The sequence below is a fragment of the Rhipicephalus microplus genome, unplaced genomic scaffold (genome assembly GCF_043290135.1).
Source record: "Rhipicephalus microplus isolate Deutch F79 unplaced genomic scaffold, USDA_Rmic scaffold_12, whole genome shotgun sequence".
NCBI classification, from domain to species: domain Eukaryota; kingdom Metazoa; phylum Arthropoda; class Arachnida; order Ixodida; family Ixodidae; genus Rhipicephalus; species Rhipicephalus microplus.
In genome coordinates this window covers 43,506,654-43,524,382 of record NW_027464585.1, presented here as the reverse complement: position 1 = coordinate 43,524,382, position 17,729 = coordinate 43,506,654, and the positions used below count along the sequence as shown (strand labels likewise).

The following is a 17,729-nucleotide window of genomic DNA, read 5'->3' as shown; positions in this document are numbered from 1 at the left end:
GCCAGAAAAGTTTTTTCGCTTCGTATTAACTTGGTCTAACTGCACAGGGTCGATTTCTCCTACGTCTGTGAACACCTTAAAGAGCCCTTCACCAGGTTTGCGAATTTCGAACAGGCAAAAAGAATGCATGCACTCGGTGCTCACGATCCGATCCGCCAAGATTTGCAATGCTACACGCCCCGAAAATAGTTGGAATGGCAGACTGAACGCCGCTGGATATTCATCTAAAGGTGCGCGCCCAGCTTGTTGGAGGTGACGTATACAAGGAATGGTCCTGCGTGCGTCAAAGTAGTACGTGGCACTGCGAGAATAATTCGAGGCGACGTGTGTCATTTGTTCCATCTGTTGCCTGAATGAAGTATGACGGTTGACGAGAATATTAAAAACATGCGAACGGGACTTATGCACGTTTTTCTCTTTTTTAAAAAACATCGTATCGAGCGAGATGCGAGGCTAAGCTGCCTTCATTTTGCTTGCGTTTGCGTTCTCGCCATTCTCGAATCGTGCTGGTGCCAGCATTTACAACACTTGGTGTGTTTTTGGAGCATCTTCCCTTAGAGGATTTCCAGCGGTGTGAGACACTGTGTAGCGTGGTAAGGATGCATGACCCATGCTAGCCTCTCCAAACGTGCATGTATAGAGGGATCCATCCAACAAAAACAGGTATTACAATACCAAGAATGTTGAAACGACACAACACTGCTTGCGTGCATGACCTGGCATGGGCATGTTATGCGAATGTAACTTTGCATGGGCATGACGTGTTTAAGCGTCTGAGTCGTGTGAACTTCGAGCTTCGAATTGCTCTGATACCGAAGAGGGCACGGAATAAACTTGGCTTGCAAGATCTACACCAGGCGAGTGGCAAATGTTTTAAGCTCACCTCCTCTCATCATGCTTTTCCAGTGTGTAATGAACCAATTGCAAATTATAGTGGTGCATGCAACAACTTCCAGTGCCCAAGAAAAAGTGCTCATGTGACCTAGTAATGTCCTGCTGAAGAAGTAAATGACAAACAAAACAAAAATCATGCCAATACTCATTTTCTTCTTTATCTTCACTATACTTTCCCCTGATGAAACTCTACAATTTCGCATTCGTTTTCCATTGCCCTGCACCAGCACAGAGGCACCTTCAGTTCCCTACGCATGTGAGCAGACGCTGGGCATATGAATGCATTTATAGAGGCTAATCGGCCTTCCTATTGGCGAAGAGGCCTAATAGTCATAACACTAGTGCTGAAAGGAACTTCTGATATGGAGTATAGGTTGCACCCCATAGAGTTCTGAAAGTTCAGTTTTGTCCAGTAACATGAATACCAGTCTCCAATTGCGCTCTAAAGCAAAATTTGAGGTTAAAAGCGTTCATATAAGCACCAATTTTGAAAATAGACATTTATAGGCACTGTAAAAACACTGTTGAAGCTCTTCTTAACCTCTAATTCATGCTCATATAAAGTGACATAATATGAACACAAGAAACAAAATAGACATTTGCTTATAATCTGGTGTTTAATGATGACGTATGACTAAGGCATATGATAAAGTATGACGAATGTATGGCGAAGGCATATGACTGGTGCAAACATGATAATCATGACATGTAAAAAGTGATGATACGAACTGCAAAAGGCAATGGTATGTACCCGTGAATGTTGATTATACAGTCAAAGTGACATTACCTTCAAGAAAATTCGAGGATACACTAATTCAGTGCAATTTAAAATCAAGCCAGGCCTTGGAGCTAAAAAATTGATGGCAACACACCCATTTTGCTTTCATTGTGACACAGACTACCACTATAGAAGCGCAATTAATTCGTTTCTCTAAAGCATTAAGTTCCAACCTGTGGATAACCCACAGTCCTTCAAGGACTCTGGCAGACCTTAATGTGTAACAGAACTGCAGTAGTTGGAAATCTTGACAACACACTTTAAATCTTTCAGACTACACAATCACTAAGAGTATCTTAAAATAACCTCGTATTATCTAAATAAACAGTCAGTGTGAATAAATCATTGCTTTGAATTAAGCAATTGACGAGAATCAAGTGATACTTTCAGTGGCGTGACTGACCAAAGACATTCTGGCACAGCTTCTGAAGAGCTAAAATCTCGTTTGGAGTAGCATAACAACCGTTTGGAGTAGTTACTTGCCGCTCATTTTCAGACACAAATGTTTATCCCTAAGCTGGAGCTGTTGCACCACAGGTCAAATGAAATCTATTTATGCACACATGCATGCATGTTCATTTGTAGTACTCCTCGACGCAAAAGTTACTTTTCACTTGAAACTCACTGCAGTCATTGGGAATCAACACATGGCACCCAAAGTTTTCTTATTACGGTAATTAGAGTGGGGCTGACCGCCGCTTCAAATTATCCACTTTAACTTACATTGCAAAATAAGGGACCATGGAAATATATTGAATTAACTGGTATTTCTAAATAAACAAGTTTAAATTAATTAGGTTTTACTGTATAACAAAAATTGTAAGCAAAATAAAATACAGTTCTATGGACACGGGTGCAAAATGAAGAAAAACAAAAAACATTAACATATGAATGGAAAATTTAACAAGGGGAACACCGCTCTAATGTGAAATAAAGATGTATTGAAAATTGACATAAATAAGAAATAAATTGTTAGGCCGATGGGCCGTTATCTGCAGCCCGCATGTTGAAAGTAGGGCGAGGAGAATACACACACATTGCCCATGCGCCTGACGAGCATCAGCGTTGCAAAAGCTACAGGGGGTGAGAAAGTGGAGAGCCGATAAGAAGGTAGGCGAGACAAGCCCGCTCGCTTTTTTGCACGGCAGGGCGATGGGATGCAGTGATGGTTTCACTAGGCGCGATGGATTCCTTCCGTGAGTGTTGCAGAGCAGAGGCCACGCCGGTTTAGGGCATCCACTAAGGAGAGTGGGTGGCTCGTCTTCTACTGCAAGTTGTGTGCAAATTCGTTTGCTTTCCTGCCATTACGTCTCGTGCCTGATTTTTTGCTGGTATATTTCGCACCTTATGTCCAATTGACCACCAGCCTGAAGGGATTGTTTGTTCCGGGCTTTTGGTCCTCTTAATGAGTTTGTGCCGTGTTGTGCCGGTTCGGAAGGCTTGCTGAGATTCTTGAGTCGTGAATTAAAAGTGGTTCTTGTTCCCAGCGTTGCTAGCTCGTGTCATGCGAACTGAGGCTCGCTAACCATCCTGAGTGAAGGTGGGGACCTTCAACATATACAATGAAGAAAGAGTAAAAAAGAAAATAATACATACATACATGCACATACACGTACAAGTAATAGGCAAGTCTTATGTTCAAGAAAATCTTCAACTCGTTAACAAAAGTGACATGAGCAATGATTGAAGCAATGTTCCTTGACAGCGTATGCCAGTGATGTATGGCTAGGAGTAATGGTGAGTGTTGATACATATTTGTGCGAGCAGAGAAAACGTGTATTTTAGTGGGTGATCAATACATTGAGAAATATTATGAGGTGTGTTTATGTGGACTACACGGAAATAGAATTTATTATGATGAAATGTATGAATAACATTGATAACAGTCTGCGTTTTTTAGAAGATGGCAATCAAAGTGAGTGTTTATTATCTGTAATGCTGTAGTTACGAGAATGATGCTTGGTGATAAATCTTGCCGCTTTACTTGTATTGATCCTAGTTGATCAATGATAGATCATTGATGTGGGTCTTAGATGACGGATCCATAATCTTTCTTTGAATGAAGAAGAATAATGCATGCTAATAGTTTAGTGGTAGATTTCACCAAGTACAGGTTTCTTTTAATGAGTCCAAGGGTTTTCATGTCTAACTAACTAGTTATGGCAACAACGTGCTCATTTCAAGTTAGGTCAGATGATACAAATGAAATCCGAGATATTCAAACACGGATACTTTTTCAATAGAAATATCTTGCATTTCATATTGGCTTAGTTTTGTTTTATGTGCTCTTGTAAATGTCAATGCCGCAGTTCTGGCACTGTTAGTGTGCATGGGCACTGATGACACCAAAATGCAAGTTTATTGAGATCCAACTGTAATGACTCGTTAGCTTGTGTACTGTCAATTTGTCTGTTAGTGATGCAGTTGCCTGCAAATAACCTGATTGTAGATAATAAAACAGGTGCAACGTCGTTGATATCAATGAGAAAAAAAATTGGTCCCAGGAATGGGGAACACCAGACTTTACATGTGAAAGTGAGAATGTGAGCCCATTCACATAAGCTGATTGATTGCGGCTGGTCGGAAAATCAGTTATCCATTTATAGTTTTGCTGTCTATTTTCAGATTTGTTAATTTTATTATTAAGCAGATGCGTCCAATACTCTAGCAAAATCAATGAATACAGGGTCCATTTTAAAACTACCATGAATGGCTTTATGCACATGAAATCAATTCAAACAGTTGAGTTTCACATGAACAACCGTGGAGAAACCCCCGCCAATTGCTGTAAAAGAAGTTTTTTTCTGTTAGAAATGTCCTTACAGTGGATGACATGCTGTGCTTTATAGATTTACAGCATATGCTCAACAATGAAATGGGCCTGTAGTTAAGAGATTAAGATCACATTTAAAGATGGGAATGCCCAGAAATTCATTAGGTACCTGTAAATGACTCTGGCTATCCTTCATGCCTTAGTTACCATACTAGATGCACAAAATGTGTAAATTTTCCATGAACTCCATTTACTTTTCAGAAATTAAGGCAGCTTCATCCGTGCCAAGATGAAAGTGCAAAGCTGGATCCTTGCTCTTTTTGTTTTCATTTTTATACACTGTTCTGCCTGATTGTACATGGATGTTGTAAATAGATGCTGCATCCAGCGCCTTGCAAGAGTACTGCACTGACCGACCGGCTACGTTTTTGCACCCGGCACCATACCACAAGACATCAACCACCCCTGGCCCTTCAAAAAGACAGCGGCAACGCCTCCCTCGATCACTTGGCAGCAGGGCCGGCATATGATGGAGACGCTCATTGCTGTTGTCTTCCCAGGTTAGGCATTTGCCCTCATGTTTTGTATAGTTCATTCGCTATCCTAGTGCTGTCTCTGTTGCCTATTTTCAAAGTTCGTGCTTGTTTTGCCCACTGTTGAATCTGTAAACTGGCCTTTAATCATGGGTACTGAGTTCGCGGACTTCAAACGCGACATTCCGAAAGAAATCAGAGAGTTAAATAAAAGCCTTGACTACACGAACAAAGACTACAAAAATATAAAACAAGAGTGTGCTGAAATTAGGAAGCAAAACGCTGCTCTCAGGGCGTCCCAAGTGGCAATGCAATGTGAGATAGACCGTTTGAGAAAGTTGGTGCACGAAAATTCCACGCGTCTAACTGCTCAGGATCAATACTCTCGAAATAAAAATATACAAATTAAAGGGATCCCACGTGCCCCAAATGAAAACCTTGTGCAATTGCTTGCCAAAGTTGGTGACGCCTTGGGAGAACCAATAAGTGAACAGAATATAGAAATATGCCACCGTTTGCCAGCGAGAAGTGCTGCTTCGCAAAGTAGCACGGCACCAGACAAAGGTGTTGCAAAGAACAACGAGGTACGCCCTCATGCAAGCGCTGTTCCCGATCGGGGTAGCAGAGCAGACAGTGACGCCCCCTGAACGAAAACATCGTGGTTGTTTTCAATCGCCGAACTAAGAGGGATGTCATCGTTAAGAAAGCACGGAGAAGTCGATTCACAGCTGAGGAACTGGGATTCACAGCTGAACAGTCTGTTTTCGTAAATGAGCACCTTTGTCCCCAACTGAAAAAATTGCTGGGTATGACGATTGCTCGGAAATGGGAAACGAACTGGCGCTTTGCGTGGGCAAGTGCGCGCGGCCGCTTCAAGCAACCGCGAGGCATTTAGCATGCCGTAGGCTTATTTGATTAGAAATTTTATTTTTGCGGCGCGACCTTTTTTTTTCTTCTTTTTTTCTTTTTGTGAAGATAGCGATATTACCACGCGATATTCATACACCTAAAACTAGTGCATATTGCAGTATCATGCACTTAAATGCTAGATCAGCTCGCAACAAGCACGATGATATAAATACGTTTCCCGACGAATTCTCATTTAAATTCGACATCATCATGATTTCTGAAACTTGGTACACGTGCAATGACGAGGTACTATGCTTGCCAACGTATAAATCGTTCTTTCTAAACAAGCCCTCTCATCGAGGCGAAGGTGTGTTGCAACTAATTGCTAACCATTTAGTTTGCAGCCTTCTCTAAGACTTTTCAGTGATTACACCAGACTATGAAGCGTTATCGCTAGCATGTCACAAGTATGTATATGTGGTAGTTTATTGTCCACCTGACGGAAAAACAGAAACGTTTTTTCGATTTCTTGAAAATCTGCTTAAGTATGCGTGCTATAACAAGTTGCACATTATCATAGGGGGCGACTGCAACATTAACCTTCTACAGTAAACTGAAACATCTAGTAACTTCAAACTACCGCTTGATTCTTTTGCGTGTGTTAATATTATTACTGAACCTACACGTGTCACTTCAGATACTGAAAGCCTTATCGACTTACTTATTACAAATGACATAGGTAAGTGATTCAACCGTATCTGGAACTGTTATTGCCAATATTAGTGATCACTACCCTATATACATGTTTCAAAATCGCAACGAGTATCTAAATTGTGCAAATGTATCAACTCCAGAATCATACAACATACAGGAAATTACTAACAAAACATTAGACACCTTTAGGCATGAAATTACCCAGATTAGCTGGGATCCTGTCTATAAATCAGTTAACGCTAATGAGGCATATGAAATATTCATGTGCCTGTTAACAAAAACTTACCATAAGTGCTTTAAATATAAAACAGTCACAACCCTCAAGAAATGTTGGAAACAATGGATGACGCGAGAATGTCTGGAAATGATAAAGAAGAAAAATCCACCGTATGCGAAATTCGTGAAAACAAAACACCACGACGATCTTTCAGAATTTAAGCAGTATAGAAATTTTGTAACGAAGCACCTCATAAAAACTAAGGATGCGTACTATGAAGCTCTCTTCAACAGGGTTAGCACTCGTGGCGACGTGCTCTGGCGAGAAATAAATAAGCTTCTAAATAGTCGTTGCTCTCGAGACAACGCACTCAAGTTAAACATAGATAACAAGATAGTAAAAGGTGAAGAACTTGCTAATAAATTTAACGTGTACTTCACAACGCTGGTGTCCTCCGATTTATCAAACTCTTCTCGTGCCTGTAATAGCAATTACAGGGACTTTCTAGGTGTGCAAAACATGAGCACTGCATATTTTTTAAACACAACTCCTGAAGAAGTATTGTCTGTATTTATGTCACTAAAAAACACTACTGGTCGGGACATAGATGACCTACAAATTAAGCCTAATTAAGCCGCACTTGATCTTTTGTTACCTGTACTTACCCATCTGTTTAATACCTGTTTATCTACGGGAGTTTTCCCAGAAAGAATGAAACATGCGAGAGTTAGTGTCTTATACAAATCTGGTGACCGAAATATCTTTTCTAATTATCATCCGATCTCCATACTTCCTGTTATATCTAAAGGGCTAGAGAAAATCATATATCAACGTGTCATGTCTTTTTGTGAAAAGTACGCTATATTATCACCGCATTAATTCGGCTTCCGACTGGGCATGTCCACGAAACTGGCTCTCCTCACACAAAAAAAAAAAAACTCATACTTGACTCATTTGAAAAGAAACTGTTAACACTGGGTGTTTTTATTGACTATTCCAAAGCATTCGACAGAATCAGCCACGAAATACTCTATGCAAAATGGCGTCATTATGGTTTTCGCGGAACCCCACTTGACTTTCCGAAATCGTATTTATCACAAAGAAAGCAATCTGTAGTTATAAATGACAGCCAATCCTCTGTACTAACCAGAACGTCAGATGTACCTCAAGGCAGCAAATTAGGGCCCCTACTGTTTATTATTTATATAAACGACATAACAAGTGTCAGCAAATATGTGGACTTTATAACTTATGCAGATGACACTAGTATATTTTACATGGTAATGATTTAGGTAAGCTTGCAGACACAGCCAACAACATTTAACGACATCTTCATATGGAGTACTGCAAATTATTTAATGATGAACACAAAAAAATCCAAAGCTGTGGTATTCGCGCCGGTTCAGAAGGCTGTCTGTCATGGTTTGGATATACACCTAGGGCCCGAAAAAATTGAGGTTGTCAAAGAAGTTTCATTAGGAGTAATTTTTAATGAAAAACTTAATCGGGACGAACACGTTAATAAAGTAACTAGAAATATAGCTAGGACGTGTGGTACACACTCTTAAACTTCGACAGATGCTTCCAGCAAACATTAAACTTTTACTCTATAATACGTTGTTTTGATCTCACATAAACTTTTGTAGTCTAGTGTGGGCAGATACATCTAAAGAAAATTGGAACAAAATATTTTTACTGCAGAAAAAAGGGATTCGTCATATTGCAAACGTACCATACGATGCACATACAAGTGATTTATTCAGAGAATATAACATTTTACCGATCGATCACATACACAGCTTTAACCTTATTATGAAATATAAACAAAGCTTGCTATCAAACAACGCTTGTTTTCTTAAACTGTGTAACCTCAGTAAAATTACACAATCACATCATGACATTCGGAAAAGGCCTTCCTGGTTCGTTCCTTATTCGCGAACTAATCATGGTTTGAGGAGACTTGAACACTGTATTCCAGCTTGTTTTAACATGTTTGAAAATAAAAACACCGACATCTTTAATATACATAAAAAACAACTTAAGAAGCTTCTCATCCAGAATGGCGGCGTGTAGTTTAGCTTCTTCTAATTGTTGGGCTAAAATACTATATGTAAAAGAAACACCCAACAATAGTGCTCAGGCCATCTCGCATACCGTGGCACATAGCCGCTGTACGCGTCTGTCTACCTGTCCGTCGGTCTGCTAGTCTGTCTGTCCGTCCATACGTCCGTCCATGCGTCCATCTAGAGAACACACAAAGCACCACGATCTCGCATACCTTGTAGCACATAGCCACTTTACGCGTCCGTCTACCTGTCCGTCCATTTGCTAGTCTGTCTGTCATTCATGCGGCCGTCCATGCGTCCATCTAGTGAACACTCCAAGTACCACCATCTCGCATACCCTATGGCACATAGCCGCTTCACGCGTCCGTCTACCTGTCCATCCGTCTGCTAGTCTGTCTGTCCGTCCATCCATCCATGCGTCTGTCCGTGCGTCCATCTAGTGAACACTCCAAGTACCACTATCTCGCATACCCTGTGGCACTTAGCCGCTTTACGCGTCCGTGTACCTGTCCGTCCGTCTGCTAGTCTGTCTGTCTGTCCGTCCATGCGCCCGTCCGTGCATCCATCTAGTGAACACTCCAAGTACCACATCCTATGATGTTTGCTTTCTTTTCCATTTTTTTGCTGCTTTTTTTTTAACGAGTAAAACTTGTAACATTTCCCTCGTAAGTGTTTCCCTCGTACATCAAAACTTGTGCTTTTCACATACCCGGTGTTGTAAACGTCCCATAATCACTTTGTAATACTTTGATAACCGTTTAGCAACGTGTGCATTGTTTCATGATTGACCGTACACTGTTTTCTTGTTTTATTTGTTGTTTTTCTCTCTTTGTGGTTTGCTTATTTTATGTAAACCTGAAACTGATGTAATTTTGATGCCTTTTCTTTTTACTCGCTAATTTCTTGAAGTTTCGAAAATTGACGTCAAATTGTTTTTTCATGTTTGTGCTCTGCGGATTTGTAATGCCAAGTGAAAAGGGGTAGGAGCCTCATCAAGCTGCTAACATAGCAGCTTTTTGCTCTTATTCTTGCGTTTTGTTTCTGCAACTCTGTGAAGAAAATGCTCAATAAAACTGAAATGAAATGAAATGTCGCAGCCATGCATCCCAATGTCGCAGCCATGCATTCCATGGGGGCGTGGAAACGGCATGGCTTCTGCGATGTCGCTCACGCGTTTCCTGTTGTTCTGGCAGATCGGTAGCATGTCATGCGCATCCAAATATCAAGGATCAAATCCTGGCGAAAGCTGGGTCAAGGTAGAATAAGCATTGATTGACGAAGCAGCGACGATACCTGGCAGCAAATTGCTACAGTATGCAAAAGGAATCAACGTATTCAAAAGGAATCAACGTCTGTGCTTCGACCAATTTCAGCAGATGTGCTGTGTCCGACTACGAACATTGGATCTTACGTCACAAATCGGTTGAGCTTGACGGACTACATAAGGCGGGCATTTACACTGAGTCAGCGGGGCGTGGAATCGGCAAGGCTTCTGCGATGTCGCTCACGCATTTCCTGTTGTTCTTGCAGGTCAGTGGCGAAGTTCTTGGTCAAAATTATAGGGTGTTTATTTTGCTGATTCCTGCCAAGTGTTATTTCATTGTGTTGTGTCCCACTCAAATGATACCGTTCGGTCGAGGCATACATTGCGCCTAGTACGGCGTCTTTCGTTCTACTTTCTACTTCTTTTTTTTATGCGTGGATGTGGAACTAAACCCGGGTCCGGCAGTTGACTCAAAATCGCAACAACTTCTAGATGGTCAAAGTGCTACTAAAGAGAAATTTAGTGCTATCGAGGTCGCGCAGGCGGAAAATCGAGTAGAAATAGGTGAGCTTGGTGGTCGTATCGCTACGTTAGAAACTAAACTGTCGAACATTGATCACCTCAATGGTGCAATGATAGACTGCGCAATGCGCAAAAATGCAGAAAAACCAAAAGAAAGAAATAGAGTCACTGACACGAAAAGTGGATGAGTTAGAGAACCGTAGTCGACGCCATAACCTCGTCTTTTATGGTGTAAAAGATACCGAAGCAAACGAAACAAGTAAAGAATCGGAGAAGCACATAACCCAGATATGTAGCTCCAAGTTGGGTATCCATTCTCTAACTATAGGACATGCACACTGACTCGGTAAATTCCAAGTTGGCAGAAATAGACCGTTAATAGCCAAGTTTCTGCATTTTAAGGAAAATGCAAGATGTTCTCCATAACGTCAGTAAACTGAAAGGCTCGACAATTACTGTCTCTGAAGATTTTTTTCAGCAGGTACGTCAGAAAAGAAAAATACTGTGGGATTACGCAAAAATGCACAAAAAGAAAGGTGAAAAAGGTCATACTGAAATATGACACTGATACTGAAGGGTAAAAAATATGGTTACAACACAGAGAAACAGCAAGTTCTAGCACTGCAATGACCTTGTCAATCTAGAGCAGTGAATCTTTCCTTCCTGGTAATTAACTGCAGAAGCATTAAAAACAAAGTGGATGAATTTTGTGCATTTCTTCAGATGTCCGAGCCGTCTGTGGTGCTTGGAACTGAATCTTGGTTAAATGATGAAATACGTGACGACGAGGTGTTTCCGGTAGACTATACGTGCTACCGCAAAGATAGGAATGCTCATGGTGGTGGTGTATTTATTCTAGTTAAAAGTGGCATAGTGTCCTCCAACCTTGACGTTGTCGTCGGAACATGTGAAGCTGTCTGGTGTCAACCCGAGCTGACAAATAAGAAGCTATTAACTGTGTGTAGTTGTTATCATGCACCTGATTCTCCCACAGACGTGATGTCACAGCTTGCAAGTGCCATTGATGAGGTGCATTCGGACTTCATGATTATCGGGGGGGATTTTAACTTGCCAAACATTCACTGGCATGAGCACTCAACCACGATATCGCCATCTGGGGCATCTGCTCAAGAGATGATTAATATCGTGAATCTGCATGCACTACACCAAATGGTACTACAGCCTACACAGGAAAATAATATCCTTGATTTAATTTTTACGAACCAACCCAGTTTTGTAACTGCTACTTACGTCCTGCCCGGGATTAGTGATTACGATGCCGTGCTATGTGAAATGAATGTACATTACGCTAAAACATCAGTGTGCAACCAAAGGCGCATATACAATTATTCTAAAGCTAATGTTGAAAAAATAAATGAGTCTCTGGATAATTACTTTGTTGTGTATGAGACCCTTGTGGAACAACTGCGCGTCAGTGAGTTGTGGATTCTTTTGAAAAATGAAATGACTGAATTACGTGATGGGTTCGTTCCATGGTGGCACTGAACGGCTAGGACAGCGAAAAGTAAGCCGTGGTTCACAAAAGAACTGCGCAGACTTACACAAAAACGGTTGAGATGTTACCGTACTTTTTGTGATACCCCGACCGATATCAATAGGTCATGACTGTAAAATATAACACTTGAAGTTAAGACATGCTCCTTTAAAGCAAAACGTGATTACACTGAATCTTTGCAATCCCTTCTCAAAGATAAACCAAAAAAGTTCTGGAAACATGTCAAAAGAAATGGTACAGCCAATATGACAATACCAACGCTTATTTCTGGTGATGACGTCTTCCATGACGACATTAATAAAGCTGAATGCCTCAATCGTTATTTCAGTTCTGTTTTTACGCCGCTGAGAGCACCCGGAGGTGGTGATCACCACTTAAATCAAATACGAACTGATAATATGGAGGATAATTATCTCAGCACGCACGGCATTCAAGTATTCAAACTGTGGGCACGGGAGCAGCGCCAACGGCGTCGCATTCACCCGTGTTGTTTTCACTATGCAGGCTTTGCTTGCATTGCTCGTGTCATGGCTGCTTGTGGTAATGTGGTGCTCCGATTGCTCGTACGCACTCCCGCAAAATGTGGTTGGAAACAGCCACTACGCCTGCGTACAGCTCCTAGGAAGACCTGCCAACGCAACTTTCATCGACCCCGACACATGGATGGAACTCGACCTTCGGTTTCCAGCCCAATCTTCAGAGACATCATCTTCCCCGGCACACATAAACGAGCTGCCTCCACCGGCAGGCTTCAGTGGGCACGGGAGCAGCGCCAACGGCGTCGCATTCACCCGTGTTGTTTTCACCATGCAGGCTTTGCTTGCATTGCTCGTGTCATGGCTGCCCGTGGTATCGTGGTGCTCCGATTGCTTGTACGCACTCCCGCAAAACGTGGTTGGAAACAGCCAATACGCCTCCGTATACCTCCTAGGAAGACCTGACAACGCAACTTTAATCGACCCCGACACGTGGATGGAACTCAACCTTCGGTTTCCAGCCCAATCTTCAGAGACATCATCTTCCCCGGCACACATAAACGAGCTGCCTCCCCCGGCAGGCTTCAGTGGGCACGGGAGCAGCGCCAACGGCGTCGCATTCACCCGTGTTGTTTTCACCATGCAGGTGTGTAACAAGTATTCTTTGCATGCTAGAAAAAATGATGATCCATTCCTATTGCTGTTGCCGTGCCCACGGGTGTTGTGCGAGACCGTTGCCAAGTGTTTTTCTATGGCTTCATTACTGCTGTGTTCAGGTGACGTAGAGGAGAACCCCAGGCCTACTACTCGCTCTGAATCATTGTTAGAAGTTGAGTCACTGCCTGATAACCCCGCTGAACAAATAAAAATTGTGTTTCAACTGCTGAAAGACATTCATTTACGCTCATCTCAAAGTTCGAAGAGTCAAGCAGAATTAGTAACAGAAGTAAAAACGATTAGGACCGACCAAAAAGGAATCGAAACAACAATGACAAATATACAAAGCCGATTAGATCAAATTGAATGCAAGTTAAAGGATCTCGATGCCTTTAGTGATCGACTATCTACCGCCGGGAAATCTATAGAAGAACTAACCACTGAAAATAACCTTTTGCAGTTGCGTCTAAACGAACTAGAAGACCGGTCTCGCCGTAACAACTTAATATTTCACGGCATCCCTGACGCCAAAGAACCCTGTAAAGAAACTGAGTCGAAGCTAAATACCTTGCTAGCCGATGCAAATATGTCCCTCCCCAGTAACGCTATCGAACGGGCCCACCGTCTCGGTACGTACTCCCCAAACAAGTGTCGCCCTGTCATAGCAAAACTTGCCAGTTTCAAAACAAAAGAGCTTATTCTCTCGAAGCGAACACATTTCAAAGAAAGTGACATATCTGTATCCGAAGATTATTCATCCTGCACTCAAATTGCTCGTAAAAAGTTAATTGAATTTGGCAAAAACTACCCCGGATCCCCCGATTTTCAACTGCGCTACACTAAACTGCATCTCAACCGCAAAATCTACATTTATAATGCAGCTACTGATAGCATCGAACAACTTCCATCAAGTAGCCGAAGCTCTGGTCCTACTAACGACACTCTGCTACGAACGTCACCGTAGGTAAACGCAAGGGGCAGTGGCCGACAGACTACGCCTCGTGTTTCTGTACTTTTTACTAATATAAGAAGCATTCTAAACAAACACAACTCGTTATCAAGCGCAACAGACACATGTTCTGCCCACATAATCGCATTAACTGAAACTTGGCTTCCTGAACACGTGCGTGATTCGGAAATTTTCGTAAATGCGCCACATTACATAGTCTATCGATGTGACAGAACGGAGCGCCGAGGTGGCGGAGTGTTGCTAGCCGTTTCGCGAGACATTCCTTCATCTCCCATTCATGTGAACAGTAACCTAGAAATAGTTTTCTCGTTATTAACGCTCGGTCATCTCAAAGTGATCATAGGTGTGTGCTACCGTTCCCCATCTTCGTCCTCTACGTTCGTTAACGAATTGCATGATTCTGTCAATATTATTATCAGTCCATTTCCATCGTATCCATTGTTCCTTCTTGGTGATTTTAACTTCCCAAATATCAAATGGCATACCTTACCTCCGGTTTTATCACCCTCGTCAGCGCTTTCTAAAGATTTCCTAGATTTTTGTTCTGTCTTCTCTTTGTCACAGTTAGTTACCAAACCCACCCGAGTCTCATTTACTACAACAAACACTCTTGATTTGATTTTAACCACCCATCCAGACTATGCTTCAACTATTACCTGTTTACCAGGTATTAGTGACCACTCATTGCTCACCTTTGACTTACACGCTACCCCTCCTAAAAGCACCAGAATGATAAAAACTATTTGCGATTACAAAAAAGCTAACTTCGATGCTATCAATCGTGAATTATCTGAATTTACTGACGTCTTTCTGACCGATTTTAACAACCGTTCCGTTCAGTCTAACTGGGATATGTTTGCTGCCGAAGTTCATCGCCTCACCGTAAAGCACATACCAACCTACACTATTGCTAGTCACTCACAATCGCCATGGTATAATAGTCTGTCTAACAAGAAAAAACGCCTTTATCGTTCAGCTAAGCGCTCGCCAACTAACGAACGATGGGCCGCTTATAATACCGCATCTAGTATTTATGTCAGGGCACTCAAACAAGCTAAAGATAACTTCGTCTCTAATGTATTGCCGTCAATGTTAAAAACAAATGTAAAAAAGTTTTGGCGCGTTATCAATCCCCCAAAAGATAATTATATCTTATTGCAAGACTCATCTGGTGACACAGTTCCCATCAATCAGTGTGCAACAGCCCTCAACAACACATTTGCCGCCCAGTTTTCAAAAACATCTGAAGTTCCACTTCCTTCCACAATCACCTCCCCATGCCACCAATTTTAGTAGACATTTCTGGTATCGCTTCCCTTATCAACAAATTAAGCAACCATTCTTCCCCTGGTTATGATTCGATTAATGGTAAATTTTTAAGAAATACTGTAGAAATTAGTTCCATCATATTAGCCAAGATATTCCAACAATCACTCGACACTTCTACTCTCCCATCTGAATGGAAAATCGGGAATGTAGTTCCTATTCATAAATCTGGTAGTAAAAGTTCCCCTGCTAATTATCGTCCCATTTCCCTTACCAGTACGTGCTGTAAGTTATTAGAGCACATCATATTCACAAACCTTGTAAATTTTCTTGAAAGTAATTCCTTCTTCACGTCATCTCAGCACGGCTTTCGTAAATCATACTCTTGTGATACACAACTGATATCATTTACTAACAGATTACACCGCATTTTGGACAACTCATCACAAGCAGATTGCATCTTTTTGGATTTTTCCACAGCATTTGATAAGGCATGTCATAAACTTTTACTTCACAAACTAAACCAACTGAAACTTGATCATAACGTGTTTAAATGAATTGAATGTTTTCTCACAAATCGCTCACAATTTGTTTACGCTAACGGGTATAATTCTTGTTTTACTGAAGTACACTCCGGCGTTCCTCAGGGATCGGTAATTGGGCCTCTCTTATTTCTAATTTATATTAATGACCTCCCCTGCCACATTAAATCCAGAATTCATTTATTTGCTGATGATTGCGTTATTTTTCGTGAGGTAAATAACATAATTGATTCGTGTACTCTTCAATCAGACCTTAACACTGTTGATAACTGGTGCCGTACATGGTTAATGGAATTGAACATAAACAAATGTAAAGTCATGCGCGTGTTCCGCAGTGTTTGCAGTCAATTTACTCACTACTTAAACGACATACCTCTTGAATCTACTAACTCGTACAAGTACTTAGGCGTCCACATAACATCCAATCTCTCTTGGGCAATGCACGTCGAACAAATAATCAACAAAGCTAACCGTACGCTTGGGTACCTACGCCGTAACTTTTCCAAAGCTCCATCTTCATTGAAATTAGCCCTGTACAAAACATTAATATGATCTAAACTAGAATATGCCTCTTCGATTTGGGATCCCAGCCACATTAATTTAATTACATCGCTTGAGCTAGTTCAGAATAATTCCACTTGCTTCATATTATCGAACTACAATCGCACTGCCAGTATATCTGCAATGAAAAATAATCTGTCCCTGCCTACTCTGTCACTTCGAAGAAAAGTTTCCCACCTATCAACTTTTCATAAATTGTATCACCACCCCACCTTGCGCGACGAACTTATTTTGCAACCCCAGTATTTTTCCAACCGTGTCGATCACCGTCACAAGATTGGAATTATCACCTATCGTACTAACACAGCTGCGCAGTCGTTCCTGCTTCGTTCTTCTCGCGAGTGGAACCACCTTCCCCCTGAAATTGTTGCTATTAATGACGACCATCTTTTTCGTGATACCGTAGCTAACAATGTATACGCAGGACCAATTTAATGTATTTTTGTTTGTACGCTGACTTTTGCTTATATTCGTACTAACGCTGTATTTTTCCCTCCCCACCATGTACCATGTGTTATTCAATGTAATCCACTCCCCTCTGTAATGCCATTTGGCCCTGAGGGTATTATAAATAAATAAATAAATAAATAAATAAATTCTTGCAAAGATTAGACAGCTCAAAAGGATGTGGTCCAGATGGCCTCACAAACGCGTTTCTTAAGCTTTGTGCGCCAACACTAGCACAGTTTTTAAAGGTACTATTTGGTAAATCACTTCTAGATGCCAGCCTTCCTTCAGATTGGAAAAAAGCAATGATTGTCTCAATACATAAATCTGGTCCGCGGAGTGACGTCTCTAATTACTGACCAATACCGCTGACTAGTGTGGCATGTAAAATTCTTGAACACCTAATATATACCCCAATTTTTGAACACATGAATATGTATTCACTATTTACGCCACAGCGACACGGGTTTCGAAGAGGTTTTTCTTGTACTGCCCTAGACAGAATTTACGCACGACATAGCATACGCGTTAGACAAAAAAACAACAACAATTGATTGCATTTTTTTAGACTTCAAAAAGGCCTTTGATACTGTCCCACACCGTTTACTTCTTGAGAAAGTGACTAGTATGGCATTTTTTCACAGGTCATCGCATGGGTCGCTGATTATTTGACATTACGCTAGC

The 17,729-nt window shown here is 41.4% G+C and overlaps 1 protein-coding gene and 1 long non-coding RNA gene across 10 annotated transcripts in view; one reads left to right on the top strand and one right to left on the bottom strand.

The window, feature by feature from the left end:
* The window catches only part of TTLL12 (Tubulin tyrosine ligase-like 12), a 457,993-nt gene that overhangs the window by 217,149 nt on the left and 223,115 nt on the right, over positions 1 to 17,729 (bottom strand). The window lies entirely within an intron of this gene.
* LOC142783836 (uncharacterized) overlaps positions 1,712 to 17,729 on the top strand; it is a 48,295-nt gene continuing 32,277 nt past the window's right edge. The window contains exons 1-2 of one of the 2 annotated variants that reach the window (XR_012888508.1): positions 1,712 to 2,920; positions 4,821 to 5,005. This is a non-coding gene — a long non-coding RNA (uncharacterized LOC142783836). Of the gene's footprint in view, positions 3,004 to 4,820; positions 5,006 to 17,729 lie in introns of both variants that reach the window. The other variant, XR_012888507.1, reaches the window with a different exon arrangement.